Raw genomic sequence first — 7658 nt, forward strand, 5'->3', positions numbered from 1 at the left:
AAAAAAAAAAAAAAATTCAGCCAGTAGAGCCTACAACCTGTTTAGTATTTAACTGTTCTCCAGCTGTAGTGAATCCAAAACACCAAACATGTTAAGGATGACTCATTTTGACCCCTGGCAAATAAAAAAGGCAACCATTATCTGACTATTTTTAAGTTAGCCTGCATAAATTGGAATTTGGTGTAAACATCATTATTAGTCTTTAGGGTTCAGTTTGGTTTACTTTGTGCTTAGCTGACAAATTTGCTACATCAGAATCCATGACCAATCAGATGTTGTTTTCGGCTGCAAACTTTCGCGGTTGGTTAGTTCTACAAAGGAAATGCCCATATTTGGATTAGACAGCGCTGTGTGTGTGTGAGACAGAGAGCTTTATAATGACACCAGGCATGACATGTTTCTGTGAATGGAGACGGCACGGGAGCACGCGTTAGAATTACTTTGGATGATTTCAGGTAGAAATCTAAAGGCGCACGGTGACAAAATATAATGAAATAACACCCTTAAATGTGTAATGTTGCCTTTTTTTTATTGTGACATGAAAGCTTACATGTTAAGGGAGTAAACTGGCCCAAAATCTCAAAATTGACTTTGTTTTCACCTGTCGTGTCTCACCTTTATAAGTAAAACCTAACGTTAACTCTAGCTAGCCAGCAATACAGTCATGTAACTCAAGTGTTACAACAGCGGATTCACAAACCTGTAACACTTTCGTCTGATGCAGAATCTCTCTCTGGCCGGTGAGGTTTAGTGTTCCTTTTAAAAAAAAATGTGTAGTGTCCATGTTAACTATAGTTAACTACGACGCCGGTGAAATACAAAAGCCCGCCAATCCCTGATGACAACGACGAAGAAGAAGATGTATATTCTTCTTCGTTAGTTTTTATTGGCAGTTGGCATTGGCAAACAAGTGCTGCGTCCCAATTCGCCTACTTATACTACGTCCTAAAAGTATGTACTCTTTTTGGGAAGAAAAAGTATATACTTTTGAGTGTGTAGCAGAAAAGTATGCAAGTTTCGGGACATACTACTTCGCCATCTTTAACGGACTCTGTCGCTTAGTTACGTGCATCCCGTCACCGTTTATCTGCTCTGTCAATCATCGTCAGATTCGTCACAGTTCAAATCCTTCACATTCAGTTTAATCTCCTACCGTATCGGAGAGAAATGTAGCCGCTCGTTGATCTGCCATTTGTGGATCTTTAATGCAGAGACTCTCCTCATGTGTTTGCAGTTTAAATATAATGATGCATTTAAAAGTTAATGGCCAAACGTGTCATTACAAAAGTTCACAATGCTGCTGCAGGTGAAATATAATGTGGACAACACTGAATAAATATATTTTTGTCAGGTTAAATATTGATAGTTGGTCACTCAAACCCCTTTATCTAAACTTCTCTACTTAACCGTCGAACTCGCACATCCGTCATGTTTGTAGTTTATTAACGCTTTTTATCCGCGTTTGTAGTTCTAATCGAATCCTCGTCCAACTCGCAGTGGGTTGTGGGCAATATCAGCCGTTAGAGTGCACATCGATCCATACTGTGAATTCGGACCGGAAATAGTAAACCATCCGGGAATCTTTGGAATACTCTTTTCAACATACTACGATTTGGGACATACTAATTCTATTTTCGAATACTATTTAGGATGGATAGTATGCGAATTGGGACGCAGGGAAGCTGAGTGATGTGCGACAGTCTATGTGTGCGACGCATTGCCGACCGCCACACACACACGGTAAAGGAGCTTTTGTTTCATTTTTTGCCGCTCCAGTCTGAAAGACTGAGAGGAAATGAAACAAAATGATTTTTTTTTTTTTTTTACTAAAAGATTCGGGGCTTTTGACAAAACATTCGGGGCTTAAGCCCCATTAGCCACCCCCCCGCTCCGCCCCTGGTTTAGACGCGATTGTGAAACCGAAAGTGTAATTTGCTCCTCTCGTTGCGGCTGTTTCAGAGCGCGCGCGTCGACTTGGGAACAATCTCTTGCGCACATTTTTTGTGCTTTTAATCGCTCTTTTTATTATTAAACGCGTCCCACAATTTACCAACAGTGGCTAGACTGTATTTTACAACAATCACTGATCGTGCTGATTCTGTCATTACGTTTTAGTTTTATGGAGAAATGACAGCGTCTACTGCTGCAAAGGGAATCAAGTTGAGCTAGACATAAATATTATTATTATAATCTTTGGAAGACAAAATCTAAAATAAAAGCAGGCTATCACAGATCTAACGTGTAACCAGGCTATGTTTGAATGTTTGGTTCTGTCATCGGCTGTCGTTTGCGGAGCGCTCTCTCTCTCTCTCTCTCTCTCTCTCTCTCTCTCTCTCTCTCTCTCTCTCTCTCTCTCTCTCTCTCTCTCTCTCTCTCTCTCTCTCTCTCTCTCTCTCTCTCTCTCTCTCTCTCTCTCTCTCTCTCTCGTCACGTGTATTTTCAAAAGTACCGACAGCAGAACCGATAACGTCCGAGCTTATCGATACAACGGTCTTTCAAAATTCAGCCCCGGGGCCCGTTTAATACCGGTTTTCGGTACCCATCATCCCTAACTGTGATATCTTTTTATCATCCTCAATGACTGTATTATTAATTAGCAATTTACTAATGGAGGTCAGTTCACCATTTCTTTTCTCCAAATGAAAAAAATACTTAGTATTTTTTTCCCCCTGTTCCATCCATTTATATCTTGATCTAATAAATGTACCTTCTGCTTTTTCTTGATAAATTGTATCCAGTTGTACTTGTAACAATGATAAATCCATTAATTCCTGTGTATTCAAATTACCTTTACTGGACAGGCGCATTATTTCTTCAATAACACTATATTGATTTTTTCTTTTAACTGAACCAATGATTTCCCCATTGAAATAGCTAGATTCCTAATTTTGTACTTCATTATTTCCCAATGTTCACCATAACAATGTGTTATTTTAGCCTGAAACCAGTGCTTGTCAATTAACTTTGATACCATCATTTTAAACTTATGATTATCTAATAACTTTTTATCCAATAACCCCTTTTAAATTGAAAATCAGTTGGACCATGTATATTAATCGAGATTGATATACCTTTATGGTCAGTTAAAACTGACGGCTCAATAGAAACAATCTGGACACACTGTTCCAGTTCATCGGATATTAGGAAAAAAAATCAATGCGTGATTGTTTGGAATAATCTTTGTTGCTCCATGTATATATTCTTTTATCTGGATTTTTGAGTCGCCAGATGTCAACCAAACCTACACGAGTACATACATTTCTGATTCCACAACGAGTTTCATTACTTATTGATGGCCATCGATCCAGATCCTCGTCAAACACACTATTGAAATCACCTCCCCATACTATTTTTGCCAAGGGAAATTTAGTTTTAATTTGCTTCAATTTAATTTCAATATTTGTGAAAAACATCTCATCAATGCTGACATGTACAATTACCAACCTTCCCAAACTATCAATTTCGTGGCTGAGTACCTGACCCTTAAAATTTCCTTTTAGTATAGCGACCCCTGCAGATCTAGTGCTGAAATGAGAGAACCACATGTCATTTCCCCATTGACTTTTCCAGAACTTTTCATCTTCTTTACAAGCATGTGTTTCTTGCACAAAATAAAAATCAACACCCTTTCCTTTACAATATAAAAATAAAGATTTCCTTTTCAAAAGATCACGTAAAGCTCTGGCATTAATCGAAAAAAACAGAAATAGACATCAAAATTTGCATTTAATGAATTATTAGGGTCTTTGAAGTACTGTTTGTTGCTTCAATATTATCTTCTATATGATTTTTGCAATATACAATAGAAATTTAACAACCTATAAATACAGATTGTATATTTACAGTTGCATCTGAACACAAAATATGGTTTAGCAAATACCTTTTAAATGTAATGCATTGTATAGGTATACCTAACAATTACAACTTGGTATACAAACCAATGCTGCTTACTCAAAAGAGAAAGAAAACTTTGCTTGCTCCAAGCAATCTACATTTCAGTTAATGAAACTTTATGTAACTCTAACCTCTTTCTTATCTATGTAAGCCTTGTTATACCTACAAAGTATGTTCTCTTTCCCTCTTTGCGTGCCTTTTCTACAAGTGGCCATAACTTAGTGCGTGCTTCTTTGTCTGTAGCAGTCAGATCCTCTTTGAAACGATATTCATTTGCTTTAGCATTTCTCCAAACCAAGTCTCTCTCCGTCCGTGAGAGAAACCTGATGATCACTGGTCGCGGTGTGACGTTGTTCTTCACCTCAGGAGGTTTCCCAATCCTGTGGACTACATCGATGGCTCCTGTCACAAAGGTGCGCTCAGCTTCTGGGAGGATTTCTGTACATATTTCTTTCACAACCACTTTGATGACTTCTTCTGATCTCTAAGGGACTCCGTAAAGACACAAGTTCCATCGTCTGTTGTATCGTTCAGAGTCATTCAGTTTCTGCTCCATTTCTTGAATCTTCTTTTGAGATTCCGCGCACTGTGTTTTAAGACGCGCACGTTCTTTTTTTAAATCAGCGACGTCTTGGTAACAGTTATCGAGTGACTTTTTGAGTCCTTCGATTTGTAGAGTATTTTGTTTGACTGCCGTGTCAATTTGATCAGCTCTTTGGTCGATTTTTGCCGTCAGAATGCGAATGATGTTCTCCTGCATCTCGGTCAAAGACAGTTCATTCCCTCCATCATTCTTTGCTTTCTTTGGTGGACGTTTCACTGGAGTGTTGGGATTGGAGCTACATGTACCTCCCTCAGTCTCTTTGCAAGCATAAGAGTGGAGATCCTTAATAGACCTTTTTTCTTTTGCAGATTCAGTCTCCATCTCCACAGAATCTTCCATCTTTCGCGCTATTAGTTCAAACAACAAATAGCTATTGTTCGACCTTAAGCCAGTTGTTGAAAGTCTCCAAAAGTGTTTTACAAATGCACTGCTTACTATATTAAGCAACTAATCAGTTTAAGTCATCGTAAATTAAGTGGACCCTATATTTCTGTCACAGCTCAAAAAACAAAACCGCTCACGTCGCCATCTTGAGGCTGGACGAAAATCCCACTTTTCATGCAGTGGTAGGTACAGAAACCATTGTGTCCCATGACAAAAGGGTTGGGGGGAAACATTTGTTTCACCTTTCCTCGGTACGGAAAAATACTACTGAGACACTCAGTGGTATAAAAGCTTGGGCCTTCTTTGTTTCCTCAGTTCACACTCGATGCAGGCACTACCTGGTTGTGTTGACTGTGGATTCATTCTTGCAAGGATTAAATCTTTATAAAAACAATTGGCTATGGTTTGTCTCTTATTCAGAAATGCAACGGAGTCAACATATTTTTGCCATGACAATCTTGGTGTCAGAAGTGAGGATTCCTTGGATGTGCCTTCCGGACCCTGAGAGCGGACGGTGACTGATCATCCTGGACGTTAGAGTCACAGCCTTACCCCGACTATCAGGGAGAAGGGCCGGCTGCTCTAGGGGTTCTGGAGGGTCCGACCACTGGAATTAGAGAAAACGAACCCGGGGTGGCAATGGGACTGGTAAGAGACAAACTTAAAAATTCGGGGAAGAATTTTAAATAGAATTTGGTTAAATTGACATTTTAATTGATAGGGATTAACCATACTGGGAGTCTGAATCTGTGGCAAATGCATCGTGAATTTATGTGTTTTACGGGATAAAACTGAAATTACGTGGGCTAAAATCGGGCGTTTGGGTTAACGTCCGTCCCATCTGGTCTGGGTGAAGGATCAGTAAGGGCGCTTGGGTTAGCGTCCTCCCGTCTGGTCTGACGGGACCAAAATGCAACAATTCATGCAAGGTATAGAGAAATTAATTAAATGAATCATGATTTCCAAAAGAGGGAATGCTGTGTTTCACCAGGCTGTGTGTGTGTGATAAATGCAAACTAACAGTGTTGAATGAAACTGATAGCAGAGAAAGGAAAATGTTGTCTGATCACACAGAAGCCACAGCTGTTTAAAGATCACTGGTGAGTATAAACTTTGATTAAGCTATAGCATATTAATAGATAACAATTTATGATAACTAAATTAAAGCTAACAATTTGAATGACATGATCAGTAACTTGATTAGTCCGAATAAAATTTTGAGACGAGAGAGCAAATGCTGTAAGCAGCTCTGCTCTGAAGCTAGCAATTGAAATAAATAAGCAGAACTTATAAAGAAAATGGGCAGCAATGTTTAATTATGTTTAGAAAATTACACGGCAACTTAACTGGCTACAAATAAATTGAGAACAAAAGAAATTCAAATTTCTAGATGTTAATGCTTATTCATTGGTTGTAAAATGGGTGGAATGCCATTAAACCCTGAAGGAAAGATCCCAGTAACTGAGGGAATCTGATAGCTAAATGTGATTTTTGTTTTGAAAAAGCAGATGAATGATACCATTAATTGCAAAAGGCATTGTATGTTTTATTGGACCAGAGCTCTCTTCTCTGACTGTCCGAGCGATTGCCGCTTTAGACACTGCCTAACAGACTGGGAACCAGACTAAAACATGTCGATTGCTGAATAAAAGTGTTAATTTGTGGTCAGCGGGGCATTTTTGCACATAACTGTTTCCACTCACCCATAAGGTGTTGAAAATGTGGCAAAATGAGACCACCAGACTAAATTTTGTAAACGAAACTAAATAAAGAATAAATTAAATAATTATTTTTTTGGAAAGAAGGAGCTGTGATAATTTTTATTTTAATTATGAGATAAAATTAAAGACGATAAAATGTTGCAAAGATACTTAAATTGTAATGTAGAGGATTTAAAATAAATGTTCTTGCTCTTCTCATTTTTGCAAAACTCTGAAAATGCTTATTTGACTGAATATTGGATTGTTGAAATAACTAGGTGACTTAAAGGTGAACTATGTAGTATTTTTGCAGTAAAATATCCAAAAACCACTAGGCCGGTGTTATATATTTTGTTCAGTTGAGTACCTACAATATCCCAGAAGTTTCCAACTATTTTGTAAATTTTGAGAAAATTGCTATTTTAACTAAGGACAGGGATGTTTCAGCATTGCATTTGAGGGAGTCGCCTGTCAATTGCGTCATATCTGCGTTACCCTCGGTTTCGGCTTTTATTTGGCAGGAGCGCTTTACTCTTAGCAGTGTGAACAAGTGAACGCACGGAGTAAAGTCATAACATCGTTTTGAACACACTTAAATGTATCTTATATGATAAACAGAGCTACATTACCTCAAAATCATAACCGGAAGAGCGGATCTGTGCAGGCGCCTGGCGAATGTGTCCCGTCCCGTCATAATAAAAGTCCCGGTATTCGCGAGGCGGGTATTTGTTTAACAATCGCTCCAGCAGCTGTGCTCAGGTCCATAACACTCGGTCCTGCTCTGCTTTAGACTACAGTAACGTTAATAACCGCATGCATGAACGTGATTTCTGCCCGAGTCCTATTTTCCACCGGCTGTGATGAGAAGACCACATCTCCCAAGATGCTGCGCTCACACTTTGCGTCATCAAACTACGATTTGTTTTGAATAGGCGCCCTCCAGTGGACGAAAGCTGCATAGTGCACCTTTAATATGTTGGAAAACCTAGAAGCTGATGTTTAGGGTTGATTATTTGAAAATGTGATCTCAGTCCAAGGATAGAGTTAAAAGGAAAATGTCTGATGTTTATTTGGAC

This window comes from Pseudorasbora parva, chromosome 21 (assembly GCF_024679245.1).
Source record: "Pseudorasbora parva isolate DD20220531a chromosome 21, ASM2467924v1, whole genome shotgun sequence".
Lineage (NCBI taxonomy): Eukaryota > Metazoa > Chordata > Actinopteri > Cypriniformes > Gobionidae > Pseudorasbora > Pseudorasbora parva.